The sequence below is a fragment of the Sitophilus oryzae genome, unplaced genomic scaffold (assembly GCF_002938485.1).
Source record: "Sitophilus oryzae breed Bouriz unplaced genomic scaffold, Soryzae_2.0 scaffold_1067_pilon_pilon, whole genome shotgun sequence".
Lineage (NCBI taxonomy): Eukaryota > Metazoa > Arthropoda > Insecta > Coleoptera > Curculionidae > Sitophilus > Sitophilus oryzae.
In genome coordinates, this window is record NW_022145690.1 from 2,461,084 (window position 1) to 2,479,382 (window position 18,299).

The following is an 18,299-nucleotide window of genomic DNA, read 5'->3' on the forward strand; positions in this document are numbered from 1 at the left end:
TAATAAGTTCTGTCGACCTCTATAAGATATTTATTAAACGTTTACTAAAACTAATAACTAACCGAAAAAAAGTTACCTTACAAGTTCATCAATCATATGCAAAAGTTATTCAGCAAGAATTAATTTTTGAAAATACATTTGTGTCGTGAAACCTTTTACTTTTTTCTAAAATATTCATTTTTCAAAATTTTTATGTCAATTATTGATAGATAACATACAGAGATCGGCCCGACAAAAATTGTAATCTATTGCAATTTCAAAGTCCACTTTGGCGCAGATTTTGTCGATCATATTATGATATACTATCGGTGAAGTCGTGGATCGGTGTTTACATGTCTAGGAGAGAATCTAGTAATTGATTTAATTCTAGTAACTGGGAGAGAGAAAAATGCGAAGTATTTATGTATTACATAACCACTTAATCTGACGCTAGATTTCATGCGCTTGGGAAAAGCAGTCTTTACGGAACTTATTTGATGTTATTTATTATTTATTCTACTACTGATAGTTGTATAAAGGTAGTAAATCTAGATGGAAATTGTGGCAGAACTTAAATTAACAGTAACATTATCGCGATTTATCGAAAAAGACTCTAAAATAGTTGGTTGTGTAGCGTGCAGTAGATCTCGGCAAAAATTGAGTGAAATAATGGAACAACTTTTCGCTAGTAAGTGACTATATAATATACATACGTGTAGTAAACCGATCATTTATGAAATTCACTTAAATTAACTAAATTATATATTTTTCTTGCATTTTAGCTTTTATTTATTACTTGTCAAAGATTAGATGTCAAAGAATTTAGATACGGTAATTTGACTTACCTGCTTCAGTAGCGTATCGGTTGTTTGTGTTAATAAATACTTATTATAACTTATCTATTTTTATTAGAATTATATATTTTTATAACAATTTTAATAACTACCAACATTTATTCACAACGTAAAATAAAACAACAAATTATTGAGTCTACCCCACGTCTACCCTACATCATAGTTTTACATTTTTTAAATAAAATTAGAACGATACTGATAAACGGAATTTAAGTCAGCCATATTTGAGGCCCATCGCGGTGTACCTAAGATTTTTGATATGCTCCTTCCTTAGTCTTCTTATTCAAAGCAAAGTACCGAATATCGAAGTACGGGGGAGACAGAACAAAAGTCATGGTTGCCATAGAGTAAATAACTACTTTAATGGAATTGTACAGGGCACAATAGAATGCAGACCAAGACATGATGCATTCAGGAGCAGATGCCAACCTCCAACCAGATGGCATGACGACTTAAGGCGTATCCCCAGTAACTAGATGCAAATAGCTCAAGATAGGGAGTTATTGAAGCAAACAAGGGAGGCCTACGTCCAGCAATGGACTTTAGTGGCTGGTTGTTGATGATGATGATGACAAATGTATTATTGTTTGCGACGTGATTGACAATATAAAAAAGTAATTTTAACGCTTATGCATAAAAGTAAAGCACTTTTACGCCTAAGTACAAAAGTAAATAAGTAAACTTTAAGTTAACGTCTCTGTTTTGCTGGGCTAGGGCTAACCTGGACGGGGCCTACTTTGTTTATCCGAAATTTGGTTTACGCGGTCCTCAGTCATATCATGATCAATGACCTACCGACTCGGCAAGTGTCGGCTCTTTCTCACGAGATTTCATCCGGCCCACAGAACACACTAAAGAAGAACGCTAACTCCCATGCATTTTTTAGTTTCAAAACGGTTTCAAATTTGTAAAGAAATCTGTAATCTGTATATTGAAGTGGCGCCATCTAGCCACCCAGGAAAGTAACAAATGTGGCGGCAAATTTAAATAGATGCAATTTATTTTTAAGCAAGACGTATTGACTTGTTCGCCAGTTAGAGCCAATCAGATTTCTACAAAATAATGTGTAGTCATCTGATTGGTCCTAAGTTGGCAAACAAGTCAAATGGTAAAAAACAAGGATTTATATATAAAGGTTAAACCAGGTTAAACTATTGTAAAGTGTTAAATGGTTTGCTTATATCATTTTATGTGCATAAAAACCTACAATAAATAATTTATTTTAATTTACAGAAAATTATACCATGAAACATTTTACAGACAAATAAAACAACAGATTTAAAAGTATAATATTTATTATAGTACCAGATTTAAGAACACATAACAAATATCGTTGGAATACAAGAGAAAGTGACGTCCATTAGAAACAATGTTTTATTTACGTGTATTTTTTACATTATGGACTTGAACAATTGTGTAATATCACATTGTGGAATTTATGTACAAAAATATGGAGTTGATCAATATTTTTTTGTAAAAATATATGGCGTTGTAAATATTACATTGTTAAAAAATAAAATTCACGAATATTTGGACTTGGTTAGGTTACCTCACCTCACTTTCTCGGATTATTAAATAAAATTGTTAGATAAATCAAAGACCTTTAACTCAGACCTTACCTTTAATAAAGATCTTAAAAATCAAACACAAAACAAAGTTCAAAAAAATTCAAAAATACAAAATCACGATTTTAAAATGAAGATTGCAAAAAACACAGCGAAACAACCAGAAAACAGCGAAACGCACATCTCCGTTCAATTGCAAAACACAACTGAAGAGGAAGGAGGAAGCCGGAAACGGAAAACTGATTTGACATACAGAACAATGACAGAAAATAAATAATAGGCCTATTTAGGCAACTATAAAAACAATTTTGTACGCAATTGTTAGGCAACTAGAAAAATTAAAATAAAAATACGGCATCTAGCGCCCCAGGAAATTACTACCCCAAAAACAGATCGTTCAAGGTCGTATATCTCAGTTGACTGGCCCTGATCCGGCCTTAAACCGGCGTGAATGAACAGTGTGTGTCCATAAATTTGCGCACATCTAAACGCGCATGTCTAAAGAATTAGATAAATTTGGAATACTATGATTGTCAGTAATAATACGGATTTTATTTCAGACTAAAAACGTAGAAGGATACTCTGAGGAGACCCTGGTTCATCAGCCTGAGGAAGATGCTCTCTCTCTCAGTCTCTCATGACTATTCAGTATGTAAAAGAAACATCCGAAAAGATCAGGTGAATAGCCAAATAATAAAATATTAAAACTCTCTTCAAATCTCGATCGAAAATCGTCGAATTGTACATGTAGAGGACGTTTTGTATCTCGCCGATTACACTCTATCGATTCACCGTATTCACAAGGTACCTGATAAATGCAATCTTTTTCGGATTTTGATGTTTTCGATCTTGTCTTTTTAAGACGCTTCTTAGAATCTGTCCAGATTTGAAACTAGTTTTGCTGCATTGCCACATTGTTTTGCTATTAGTCTCATGCCTCATCTTTTCTAATTCTAATGTCTCTTTAAGGTATGGAATACTTGGAATAGTCATATCAAACGGTCCAATGCTAGGATCGTCAGCAGACAACCTCGTGCTTGTTTGCACCAACTTTTTCACAGGTGAGTGGATTGCTCTAGTGCTAATATGTATGTTCAGTAGTTTTAGTATTTAGATTAGAGAGTATTTAGTATTTAGATTTTTATACATGAAAACGGTTAATTATTGAGTGATACAACTGACCAAAACTTTATGTAGATTGTATGGTAGAGGAGAAATTGATCACCGCGACCATATAGATCTATTGTGTCCCCTTTCTTGAATGATAACTCATCATACAGTCTCAGAGCTTTAATAAAAGCCAGTATCTGAGACGGTATTACAGAGTTTAGTTTTCCACCTTCGATATCAGTCGTGCCAAAGTTTATGGCACGAATGGTTGTCGTCTCGATGCGCTCAGTGGCGATTTGTTCTTGTGTGACCCATTTTCCCCACAGAATTTGCATTCGCCATTGTTTCTTAGCCTCAATTTACTGATGTGTTTATTGAGGAGACAGTGTTCTGTTAAAAATCCCGTAACAATCCGAAGATTGTTCTTACTTAAATCAAAGAAAATGTTTGATTTTTCTTGGTCGTAAGTCCTGAGAAATTTCTTCGAGTGTCTTAGACCGTTGGATGATTTTCATTCCACTTTACGAATGAAGTCTTCCAGGTTCTTGAGTTCTGCTTTAAGTTGGTTTCTATTTATTGGATTGGTAAGAATATGAAATTTGTTTGGGGTTATACACAGAGATGTTCAATGAAAGAACTGTTAGGCATTCGTAAAATCTACATCTGTACTATTGAAAAACATAGCTGCTCACTGATATTTTAAAAACGAACTTGAAGCAATACAAACAGATTTAAAATACCTTTTTAATTTTTTTTGATAATTCGCATTGATGAGATTGACGATTCAAATTCTGTCACATGTGAGTAAATGATAATTATTCGCTAATATTAGAATTATAGCAAAAATACTTTAGGTTAGATAAATATTTGAGAAAAAGACATTTAACAGAAAGTACATGTTATTTCTACACTCCTTTGGTGTTAAATCGGTTGCAAATCGATTTAAGTATTTTCTACTGATGTTTTCTCTTTTATTAATATATTTTTAACGATTTATTTAACTAATATAATAGGTATTGTAATACAGATTTAATGTATAACTAAATACCTCCGGTTTCCTCATATTTGAACTTAGGTGGGATAATTATATTTCCTGTCACTGGTATATAATTAGTACATGTTTTTAAGTTAAGAAATAATGTGGCTTCTTTTTAGAAATTACTTGAATATTCTACTAATAAGTATAAATATTCGCTGATTATCTCAAGGTTTTCTCACGATTGCTCCATAGAGAATATAAAAAAAACAGCAGCATACAGACACTCGAATATCTAATACGATTGTTCTATGTTTTATGAATTGCGCGTTTAATTTTTAATTTTACCCATTATTCTAATTACCATTAATAGTATTGTAATTGAACTCATTATTTCAATAATAATAAGTTAACTAACAGAATAAAAACAGATAATTAGTATATGTGTATGTACGGGGTGTTTACGAATATGTAAAATAAATTATAGTGGTAAATGTCTAAATTTCCGAAAAACCGGTTTACAGTAATTTAAAGGCATATTATATACTTTGAAAGTTAGTTAATAATGGGTTTGCATAATAAGTTCAATCAAAAATTCAAAAATGAATCCCTATTTCCCCCTTGGCCATGGCATAACTTGAGTACAATTTCATTCATCTTTTTTGTTTCAGTTTTGTAATATCTGGTTATTATGGAAAGAAAAATTAAGAACATTGTGCAGAAAATTGGAACATTTTAGAAAACTTCCCGTCGATTTAAACTTCGCGCGTTTAACAGCCGAAGCATAAATATCATAGATAAAAGAAGTTTAGATTGGAAACTGCCCATAAAAACAATGTAAATATTAATTGGCGCCATTCTTACTGCGGTCGCTTTCCAAAGCTTTTGATAATTTCGGAGCGATTCGGCTATTTCCGCAATTATTCTTGTTTGCGGTTATTCTTGGCAACCTCTATAGCAGCTCCCTACAACGGATGCACCCCAAAACAATATAAGTTCTGACTGACCTAATAAACTGAGAAAATAAGTATCAAATTCAGTGAGCGTAACCATAGTTTCTTGATATACAGGGTGCTACAAATTCGAGGTACGAGCATTGGCATCTCGGAAACCGTAATAGATACGAATATGGTTAAATTGTGGAAAAGTTGCTCCTTGGCATGTTCACCAAGATTCCATCAACATTTTTTTAAAAATTTCAAGGATTGGTGAGTTTTTTGAAAAACAAACGGATTTTTTTGAAAATCAATTTTATTTTTTCCTGTCGTTCTTTTTTAGAAAATCAAAAGACTAATTGCACATACTCATAGCCACTTTATTAGGGTTATCTGATGGTGTTTTTAGATTTTAAATTTAGCTGATAATTTGTGAGATACAGAGACCAACTTAATTTTTCTCTATTGAGTACAATGATATGCCACACTTGATACTTTTATTTTTATTTTGGGTACCTTAACAGTAACAAAACTATTTAACTGTTATTTAAAATAATTCGAAGTCCAATTCTGGTTTTTTGATTTATTTTATCTGATTATATTCAGCACAATAATATTGATTAGCGCTAATTAACATTGACTAAGGAAAATCACGCCAATTGAAAGATTCAAATATATAATTTGCAATTTAAAGATATCCATTATTTTTAACTTTTTTTATTGTAAATTTGAAACTTCAGTGTACGATCTAATAATATGCATAATATTAATAGTAGTTATTATAAAATAATAATAATAGCTCCCGTATATAGCGTGTAACGCCTTGGGAGTAGCAAGGTACAGCTTGCTATACTAGAGCCGTTCGGTATACAAGGAAGGTAATGTGGCTAGCACTACGCTTCAACCGCCTATTATTACCTCAGGATCGTGAATCCCAAGTACTCATTTAAAAGGTTGAAGTCGACCTAGGTACCCAAACTATTTTTATTTTAATAAAAATAGTCGGCTGATGAAATGCCGGGTGTGGGAATCGAACCTACACCTTGAGATTGGTAGACGAGAGCCTGTACCTCTACGCCACCGGGCCACCTATTATAAAATACCATAAATAATTACTATAAATAAATCAACTTCTACAAACTAGTTTCTAATGCTCTATATGTTCGAAAGGGTTGCCACCCCCCCATAATGCACACATTTGTTTTTCGTTCAGTCTTATTTATAGCTCTTTGAACAGATCTTCTTATACTTCCGAATGCATTTGTACTCGTTAATTGTTTTTGTACTCTTATTGTTGAAATATGTCTTGATTTCAAATGTCCAAAACAATTTTTATTGATTTTCCTTATTCAATGTTAATTAGCGCTGTTCAATATTGTCGTAATAAATATAATCAGATTAAATAAATTAAAAAACCAGAGCTGGATTTGAAATTATTTTAAATAATAATTAAAAAAATAGTTTTTTATTGATTATACTTATAATTAAATAATTTTGTTATTGTTAAGGTATCCCAAAAAAAAGTATCAAGTGTGGCATATCATTTGAACTCAGGAGACCGAGTTCTTTCAAAACCTAAAATAAAAAATGCAGGTCCGTATTTAAAAAAATAAGTTGGCCTCTGTATCTCACAAATTATCAGCTAATTTGAAAATCTAAAAATATACCATCTGATAGCTTTAATAAAAGTGGCTATGAGAATGTGCAATTAGTTTTTTGATTTTCTAAAAAGTAACGACAGGAAAAAATAAAATTGATTTTCAAAAAAATCCGTTTTTTCCAAAAAACTCAGCAATCCCTGAAATTTTTAAAACTTTTTTGAAAGCATCTTGATGAACATCCTAAAGCGCAATTTTACCCCATTTTAACCATGTTCGTATCTATTATGGTTACCGAGATACCAATGCTCGTACCTCGAATTTGTAGCACTCTGTATAATTACTTACTTTTAAATATTTTTATATTATTTGAAACGTTTGAAATTATTTAAAAACTTGTTTGTGGCGTTTGAAAAAAATAGCATGTTCTATTTGGAGTAAGAATTACTTTTTGTGTCTCCGCTGTATGTCGTCGTATTTTCTAAGTATCACTTATACTCCTAATAAAACAATATACTATTATTTCATACAATTCTTGATATACAGAGTGGCCCGAACTGTATTCCGGAAACTTCGGCAGCATATTCTGCAGATAAAAATAAGTAAAAATGTTCGTATAGATGTATGTCCAAAAATGCTTAGTTTCGGAGATACAGGGTGTAGAAGTTTCATTTTTATTTCGATTTTTTCCAAATAATTTCTGCAGTAACGTCAATATTTGCATTAAAATTGGTGTCTGGAAGTTTTGTGACATGAAAAATTTGATTTTGATGTCAATATGACTCCTACTAGTAGAGGGCGCCACCTACATATTTTTTAACTGGTTTTAAGAGTAATAACTTTTCGTCCATAGCTGTATAAACTTACTAAGTAAAAAAATATACATTTACGACGCTTTTTACGTAAAAATACTCTCTTGGTAAAAATCGCTACGAGTAATGGTTTTCGAGATATTTGGAATCGAAATTCAACATCTGTCATCACTGACATAAATTAAACATGTTGACTAAATATATAGTTATTAGACTGAGATCATAAATTTGAAATGTTTTTGTACCAAAAGTTCAACAAAAACTGTTTTATCATCATTTTTTTAGCAGAAGAAATATGATTAATTTAAAAAAATAAAGATTTCCCAAATTTATTATTTCAGTGAATCTACTCAACGTGTTTATTTTTCGTTAATAATGGTATGTATTGACTCTTTCCATTCTAAATATCTTGAGAACGGTTGCTTGTAGCGATTTTTGCAAAGAGACGATTTTTACGTAAAAAATCACAGAAATGTATATTTTTTCCCTCAGTAGTTTTATACAGGTACGGACAAAAAGTTATTACGCTTCAAAACAGTTAAAACACATGTAGATGGCGCCCTCTACCAGTAGGAGTCATATTGACATCAAAATCCAAATTTTTCATGTCAAAAAACTCCCAAACACCAATTTTCATTTAAATATTAACATTACTTCAGAAGTTATTTGGAAAAAATCGAAATAAAAATGAAATTTCTACACCCTGTATCTCCGAAACTAAGCATTTTAGGACATACATTTATACGAACTTTTTCACCTATTTTTATCTGCAGAATATGCTGCCAAAGTTTCCGGAATACAATTCGGACCACCCTGTATAACTATAGTTTTTGGAATTTTGTATAATACCTAAAGGAATTCTATACAATGTCGGATTTCAAACTCTGCCTGTAACACATACCTATACGTGATATTGTCTATCGTTTCGCTACATTCGACTCGAATCCAGCCCGTCGCGGCAGCGGCAGCAGCAGTAGCGGCCACCGCCTCCCCCGCCGTCGCGTGGGCGTCGCGCCGCTCAAAAGGACTCGGCCGCCGGCGGACGCTGCGAATCCTGATCCTGGCGTCGATTCCGCAGGATTCGCGCGTCTCGCGGCCACGTCCTCGCGTCGTTTCAATCCTATATACGTTCCGGTAGAGGGGAAACCGTAACGGCGACGGCCACGGACGGACGGACCTCCGCAACAGAGCGCCGACATCAGTTTCGAACGCGCGTCGCCGAACGACGACGACGACTACCACGACAGTTTTTTCCGACGCTCGGCGCGTTTCAGTTTCGACGGCGATCTCCGCGTTTTTTGGCGCCAATTCTTAACTTTTCGCCTTTTTGAGGTTTAGTGGGTTTTTTTGTTTTTTTTTCTGTTTTTTGGAGGAGTTGCGAGATTCTTGCTGGACTTAAAGATTGGTTTATTTTTCTTTCTCAGAGATTTCTGCGAATTTTCTGTAAGTGATCTTATGCTTTTTTAACTATATTATTAACTTTAAATAGTTAATAATACATATTATAGATTACGTTTTATATAATTTTTTAAAAATTTATTTTGTTAAATTTACTAACAAAAAAATATACAATTTTTTTATATTTTCTTCTTCAATCGCATTAGTTGATATTAGATAGGTATAATATATTTTTATTTTACACTTTTTTAATTGTTTGTAAAGGTGAATAATTTAATTTTTTTACTTTATTATTATGACATTTCATTTTATTATAAAATTTAAAATGGCTTCATAATAACTTATAATAAGTAAATATTATTATATCCCTATTATTTACTAATTACAAATTATTATGAAACAATTCTACGTTTTAAACAGTAACGAAAAATGGTCACTATTTCCTTTTAAATAGTTTATATATTATTTTTTAAAAATAATTTATTTATAAAAACTGGGGTGTTGTAAATTAATTTTTCTTATTTCTATTTTCATTCTCTATTACTGTTAAAAAATTTGTGATAATTCTTTGCAGTTTCTCTTGCTCGTTTGTCGATTCTTTTGAGAAGTTGTAGACAGAGTTTGAGTTTCTTTCTAGGACTTTGCAGTTTGGTTTACTTTTTTGTTTTTATTAGATTTTATTATAAACTGAATTATTTTTTCTTTAGTTTCTTTTCCATAATTTTTAAATACATACTAGATTTTAAATATTTTTAATAAACTTGTATTTATTTATTTTCTTTTAATTATACGGGTAATTGTATATCATCCGATTTGAGGCAATTCTTTTGAGTTAGGTTGTTAGGCAATTTTTTGCAAGTTTAATCATTATTAATTAATATTATAAGTATCAGTAATATATTAAAAAAATATTAATACATACCATATTTTTTTATTATTTTGCAAATTTATATTTAGTTAATTTGTGAAATATAATGATTAATTATGAAACAATTTTGCCTATAAATAGTAACGTAGTATGCAATATAATTTAATACTAATTTCGTTTAGAATATAATTTGAATTTTTTGTTTTATAATGTAACATTACCTAGAGATATCTGTATATTATTTTATACCTCATACTCACTATGCAGTGATGCGTCGATTTGATACCTCCATGCGCCCATGCACGCATAATGGGCATGATGCAGTTCGTCGATGCGATTCGTTAGGTCGTTTTGAAATTTGTCTATTTTATTTGTGATATTTCTTTTCATAGTGCGTTCAAAAACCTATATTCCGCCGAACCGCATTACAACCTATCGCATCGACCCATTGGAGCATCAAATCAACGCATTGACGAACCGCATCAGCGCATAGTGAGAATGGGGTTTTAAAATAAACTGAAATGTAGATTTTGAAAAATATTTTAGTTATTGACCGATACCCCTGAAAATATCGTACGTAATTTTACATATTACGGTCAGTAACATATACCTAATATAATTAATTATACATGACATACTTCTATGTCAATAAAAATATTGATTTTTAGATTTCAACTGTACTGTTTTAATATTGAGTCTAATATGATTCTCATTGATTTGATATTTTAATTCTATTGTGTTTCTTTTGATATCCAATAGATAAATACGTAACTTTAATTAGTAATCAAGCTATACCACTACTTAACAGTTTTTAGTAGACATTATAATTAAGTATAATATAGTTCTTAAAATATAAATAATTCTAAGCAAGGAATATTCTTCTAAATTAACTATATAACAATTATAATATAAAACGTTTATATATAAATATATCTTATATTTCTACCATTATAAAACTTTAACGGCAAAAAAATACTTATTAATTTAAATTGAATTAAACTTTCCGTCATCTCATTTCACAGGATTTCATCATATCATTTTTTAATTATCGCGATTAAATATCTTTTATAATTTTAATTAATCATATGCCATGTTTATAATATTTTATAACAAAGTGTTTGTTATTTAATTTGAACACAAAAAATTAATATTTTTTAATCGCTAGGTATCCATTTTTATAAAGTTTTCTTTATTTGTTTAAGAATTGAAAAAATAATATAATGATTAATAGTTTTACCCTCAAGTATACTTGCAATTATTTTAATTACCTACTTTAAAAAAAACTGCTTCATTTATACCGTATGATTTGCAAATATTATTTGTCATCAAGCACTCTTGATCATCATACTTTTTTGGTTATATGTCGGGTTACATTTACACATCATATATACAGAGCATACTACTTACTTTTAATGTAGACTTACATCTGATTGATACTTTAGGAGTTAATTATTTTCTACTACCTATAACATTAAAATAGCATGGAGTACTTATGAAATAAATTCAAACATAATCAAATCTAGAATGTCATTTTACCTAAAGAAGAAAACATTCGACCAATGTGTATATTACCAGTCATGACCTTTGTATGCGAAACCTGGACACTCTAAACGAAAGAAACTGCAGGTCGCACAACGCTCAATGGAATAAAATATGCTGGAAATAACCAAGAAAGACCGTAAAAGAATAGAATGGATAAGACACAGGTAATAGATGTCATCCACAGAATCAAATCCCTTAAGTGACAATAGGCAGGTCATCTGGCAAGAGGGACTGACAAGAGATGGACCACAAACATTATAACATGGTACCCACGAGGAATTAAAAGACCTAGACGAATATCAAACTTCAGATGGGCTCATGATATTAGGAAATTAGCAGGGATAACTTGTGCCCGCATAGCCATCAATAGACAACAATGGGTCCAACTACAACGAGAGTATCTAAACATGTGAGGAAGGCTACACCATAATTGGAAATGGTTGAATAAGTTAAAAATGATGATGATAGTAGCATTAAAATATCAAAAAATACAAAGCACATCAAGATTTCGTAAAGTATTTTATTATCTACAAGAATTTAAAGTTAAGAGTAGGATTATGCCAATAGATTTTATAGACTAGATGTATTTTTAATCTAATAAATATATTCAGTCTATTAGCTAATTAAATATTTATTTGTTAGAGGAACGAGTTTTTTAAACGAATTAGTATGCTAAATTAAGCTTTTCAGTAATTAATTTAATTTAATTATTTTAGTTAAAGGTAACTAACGGTTTTATAAATACATTCCTGTAATTCAATTAGATCTGTATTGGAAGCTCTACAATTGAAAGTAGAATTTTTCAATATTTTGAAGATACAATGAAAAATCTTTATAACAGTTGGGCAGGCTAATTTACTGATATTTTTTTTATTAAAACAGTTGACTAAATGAAGTGATGACTAGATCTAAATTATTTGTATATTATTTGCATTCTTAAGGTTGGTTGTCACTATACCTTCCGTTTCCATTCCATATCCATTTCATATTCGCTCCGTATTTTTATTGTGTTGACGCTATACGTAAGCCTCCGTTCCGTATCAGTTCCATACTTTATATTGTACAATTTATATCATTACGAAAATTTTATTTTAAAAATTTATATCTGTTGAAAAAAGCAATAGATTGAATTAAGAGGCGAAAGAATAAATAAATATCAGCAAAATTTTAACAGAGTTGGTACAAATGTAACTTGACAACGCTGTTTCCGATACGCTTCAGTTCTTCCGTCAAAAAAATGTATGGAAGGAAATGATATGGAACGGAAGGGAAACGGAACGGATAGTGTGCATTGTCCTATTCATTTACATGTTATTAATATTTTATGTAAACGGATGGCAAACGGAAGGGAGCTGATATGGAAGGTATAGTGATAATCAACCTTTATTTGTCCATATACATTTATTGTGATAGGTCATTTGGTTATCATATAACAAATCGTATCGACACTTATGTAAAAGACATTCTGTATATAAGATTTTTCAGATTTATTGATTTGAAAGTTATTAACATAAAAAATCACTTACTTCTCATTTAGAACAAGATACGATTCTAATTTATCGAATTTGTGCTATCCCTTACAAATTGAAATAGTTTTAGAAATTGGAAATAACATTTTTTGTTCGCTATCAAATTAAAGATGATTTATTTTGGGTTATCGACTTTCCATTTATCTTGTTTTTTTCTTTTCTAGATTACTAACAATCTTTGTAATATCGGAATTCTAATATCGCTATTCACCGCTTAAAGTTCATTCATTTTACGAGAAATATTTGATTAGAAATATCATCTATTTCTTAAGATTTTTAATATTTCCTGTTTTCAGCTGGATATTTTTATTCTTTTATGGAAAGAGATAAATTACAGAATGAACGTGAAACAAATAAATGTGCATTATGATATTTGTAAATAATACAAATAATAAATACATGTAATGCGTATTATGATACACTAGAACTGTAAATGTTTGTTTTTGACATTTAATAGAAAATAATGCTTGTTTAAAGAATCTAAAGTCTGTCCATGAAAATATATAATAGTGACAGTAGTCGATGGTCATTTTAATTGGCGTGTGGTGAATGGCATTTTCTGTAATTTTTTGAACGCCGTTTGTCGAAATTAGCATAAAATGCAAGACCATTACCAAGACTAGCGTTGGATCTGCAAGACCAAGACGAAGATCGAAAAGTGCAAGACTAAGACCAAAACCAAGCATGCAAGGCTCTTGCTGTCTTTTGCAAAATAATATGTGCGGTAATTGAAAAATTATCATTTTAAGTTATTACAAATAGTGTTTTCTCTACTATTGCAAACATTTAAAAAAAAGAACTGCTGATTTAACATAAAATATTGAAAAATAAAAACTTTCGGTATACATTCTAAACGTTCCTTTAGTTAACGTTTCATTAGCATTAAATTACTAAAGATACTATTTAACACAGTGTATATTAAGTGACATAAGGTACAACATGCACTAAGCGCACTAAATACTCCAAAGCAATGGGCACCAACGCCAGCATCTTTTAGGCAGAAATCTACGCTATCGAAAAATCCTTGCAATTTATCTTAGATAGGAACTATTGGAAACAAGAAATAGCCATCTGATCCGATAGCCAAGCAGCCTTGCTTTAAGACCTATCAACGCAGTAGCCATCAATTCGAAGTTGGTCAAAATCCTTTGACCAAGAGAAGCTGAACAAATTACGCAAAGAAAAGTCCTCTTACTCTGGGTGCCAGCGTACCAAGGGATAGAAGGTAATAAAAAACCAAAGCTAGCTAGAAAGGGAGCAATCCACTAACCAGAACTGTTTTGTTTCCCAAGTGGAAACCACCTTAAAGCAGAACTCAGGAACTTGGGCCAACTCTATCTGGAACTTGTAATGGGAATTTTCCAACGATCTAAGACACTTGAAGAAATTTTTCAGGACTTATGACCGAGAAAATTCAAAGATTTTCCTTCATTTAAGTAAGAACAGTCTTCGGATTGTCACGGTTTTTTTAATAGGACAATGCCTACTCATTGAACACCCCAGTATATTAAAGCTAAGAAACAACGCCGAAAACAGATGCTGTAGTGAAAATGGGGAAACACCAGAACTCCTTATTAGTAGTGGGAACTATCGAATGAATACTATCGAAACATTCGATAGTTGCAATTCATTCGAATAATTCGATAGCTAGTAAAAAAACATTCGTTGAAAACTATTCGAATAAAAATTATCGAATAGATGCGTCATCTGCCTTGAAATACTGTATTCTAGTAATTCGGCAGCAAAAACCAAGAAAGGGGGATACAATATACAAGCACACTAAAGCTTATGACCAATGTTTTGGTGTAATGCAATGCAATTTAGGTTGCTCTATGATACACCAGTGCAGTATAATAAGCAGATCTATTAATTGATTAGTAAACAAAAAACTGAATTATCGTAATTTAAAGGCTAAGAATATAACTGAATAGATGCCTAGTTTTCGTAAAAAACACAAACATTTTGCTAGCCGAACGTACACGCACTTATTATAAAGCGTTGGTAATATTCGGAATCTTAGAGTAAATTGTTGTGATTTACAGCGGATCTGGCCCAGTTTATTCATTAATGCTTTGATCTTCAAAGAAGCCGCCGTTAATTTACTCTTAGTTTAATTAATCTTAATTAAGCTTTAAATTTCATAGTTATCTCCTAGCGAAAATAATAATATTATTTGACTAAAATTCCATTTCGTCAATTGGCGTTAAGTGAGCAACAACAAATAAAATCAGTTGTTGTTGGTGACTTCAGCTGACATTGTCTTTTTTTCTATTGAAAAATTGAAATTGACTTTGTCATTTATGAGTTCTACTCAAATGTTCTTTTCTTATAAAAACTATTTTCAGATATACAGGGTCCGGCAATAGTGCGTCAGGCATACTGAGCTCCTAGAATAAAAAACTTGAGAATTTTGTTTAAGTGCAAACCTAAAGTATGTACCAGGATGTATTTCAGGAAAATATTTTAACTTCTATAGGGTGGCTCAAAAAGTGTGAGTGGATCTGGATGATTTTTTTTGGAATACCCTGTATATTATTGCATTTTGGCTTCCTTTCAGATCACTTTACATAACCTAAGATATGAATAAATATATTTCGATAGTTTCAGAGATATTAAAAAACAAATCAAAAATATATATTTTTCAGCCCTTCTTAAAAAAACTATTAAAAACACAGGAACTGTTCTGAAATCAAAACTATATTAGGTATTTACTTTAGATGGTCTGTTCTTACTTTGCTAAAAATATGGTAATCGTAAATCATACAGGATGTTCAATGTTCTACGCCAAACTTTCTAAAATATAAAATATATTTTTTCTTTGTTTATTTAAATGGAACACCCTGTATATTATTTTTTTATTAGATGGAGAGTTAAAAAATGAACATTTTTTGTATTTAGAGTATTTCAAAATTTTTAACGGTTTCGCAGATACACGCAGTATTATTTCATATGGCGTTTTCAATGGTAAAATACGAGAGAAAAATCATTGGGTGTGGCTTTGATAAAAATTTACTCTGGAAAATGCCATATGAAATATAAAACCGCAAATATCTGCAAAACCGTTAAAAATTTTGAAATACTCTAAATACAAAAAATGTTCATTTTTTAATTCTTCGTCTATTGAAAAAATAATATACAGGGTGTTCCATTTTAAAAAACGAAGAAAAATTATTTTATATTTTGAACATCCTGTATGATTTACGATTTTCATATTTATAGCAAAGTAAGTACAGACCATCTAAAGTAAATACCTAATATAGTTTTGATTTCAGAACAGTTCTTGTATTTTTAATAATTTTTTTTAAGAAGGGCTGAAAAATATATATTTTTGATTTATTTTTTAATATCTCTGAAACTATCGAAATATATTTATTCATATCTTAGGGTTACGTAAAGTGATCTGAAAGGAAGCCGAAAATGCAATAATATACAGGGTGTTCCATTTAAAAAAAATCATCCAGGTCCACTCACACTTTTTTGAGCCACCCTATAGAAGTTAAAATATTTTCCTGATATACATCCTGGTACATACTTTAGGTTAGCACTTAAACAAAATTCTCAAGTTTTTTATTCTAGGAGCTACAGATGCCCGACGCACTACTGCCGGACCCTGTATGTATATTGAACTAAGAGTATAATTTGAAAAGTTATTATATTTTTGTCGCCAATATTTCTTTTTTTATGAGATAATTAAAAGAAAATTTAATTTCCAGACTTTAAATATCACCATAATTTCTTTAAATGCATTCTCTCAATTATAACCCAACACCTTGATGTCGATATGCTGTCATAAAATTATGACTTCAAATCTTTCCGGTACGGTTTCCTCATGGGGCATTTATTACCAATAAATGACGTGTTATTATTACGTTTTTTGACGTTATTTTTTTGTAAAGAATGACGGTTCTCGTTTATTCAACGTGACGCTACGGTGATGGCTTAATGTTTTAATTTAGGAAAAGTACATAGTATATGTAATATATTTTATTATGAGATGTAATATAATTTTTATAGGTATATCTACAAGAATTAATGCCGTTGCTAGTTGATTATATTCAGTTTTCAAAGTGACTTTAAGATAATTTTGTCTCTCTAATATTCAATACAATTTTTAATACTGTTTTTCATTACGATTTACAAATAATGTCCACTGTTGTGGCAGGTTTGCTTCTTGAAAAAAAAAGAAGCTTATATTAGGACAACTTTTAATCGGCATTAAACGGCCTACACAATTTTGCTAATAAGAGGAAAAAGTAAGTGGTTAGGTTGGCGCACATGTTTTTTTTAACAAAATATTCCAGTGATACCGAATCCAATAATAATAAAAAAATTAAGACTAACTTGTAGCTACGAAATAAAGTAGAATCGGACCTATGTTGATCTAAAAAAAATCTTTTTTTTTTACGGAAGGAATCTCCCCACGAAAGATGACACATGATTTTTGAAACATCCTGTATGTGCTCGTATCTATTGTAAAAAATATTAAAAATGTGATTTTTAGAATACAATATCTATTGGTCTTGTCCACAGATTTTTTTAAACATTAAAAATTTAAGTTAGGTGTTTGCCTTGATATCAATAGCAAAGTTACCATAGCCGTAAAAAAAACGGCGATTCCAGATTCTCTGGGCAAAATGGGGAAACACCAGAATACCTCATTACTGAGTGCGTCGAGACAGCAACCATTCGTGCGATAAACTGTGGTACTACTGATATTGGAGATGGAGAACTACCCTCTGTACCCTGACCTGGGACTGTACGATGAGTTATAACTCAAGAAAGGGGGACACAATAGATCTGTAAGGTTGCGGTGATTAACTCCCCCCCACTCATTCTTTTCTCTCCAGTCACTATTCTGTTCTATGGTGACCGCTGTGTGTGAAGTATTTTTCTAAAAATCGACACTTAATGTTATTATTATACGTATATTACACTGATGGGGTCTCAGATGGCTTATAATTATACAGGGTGAGTCTTAAATAAGTGCAAATATTTTCAGTACTAGTCGATGTCGATAAAATAAACGGATTTTTTCTTTAGCGTTTTTCAAATAAATCCAAAACAACCGAGTTATTTTACTTTGAAAATTTGCAAAAATATTTTTTTGGCTTAAATTTTGAGAATCACGGCTCT

At 31.0% G+C, this 18,299-nt stretch overlaps 1 protein-coding gene across 1 annotated transcript in view; it reads left to right on the forward strand.

Moving 5' to 3' along the window:
- Positions 1 to 8,812: 8,812 nt before the first annotated feature.
- The window catches only part of LOC115879914 (BMP-binding endothelial regulator protein-like), a 279,965-nt gene continuing 270,478 nt past the window's right edge, over positions 8,813 to 18,299 (forward strand). The window contains exon 1 of the mRNA XM_030896970.1: positions 8,813 to 9,272. The gene's annotated coding sequence lies outside the window, so the exon portion shown is untranslated. The remainder of the gene's footprint in view (positions 9,273 to 18,299) is intronic.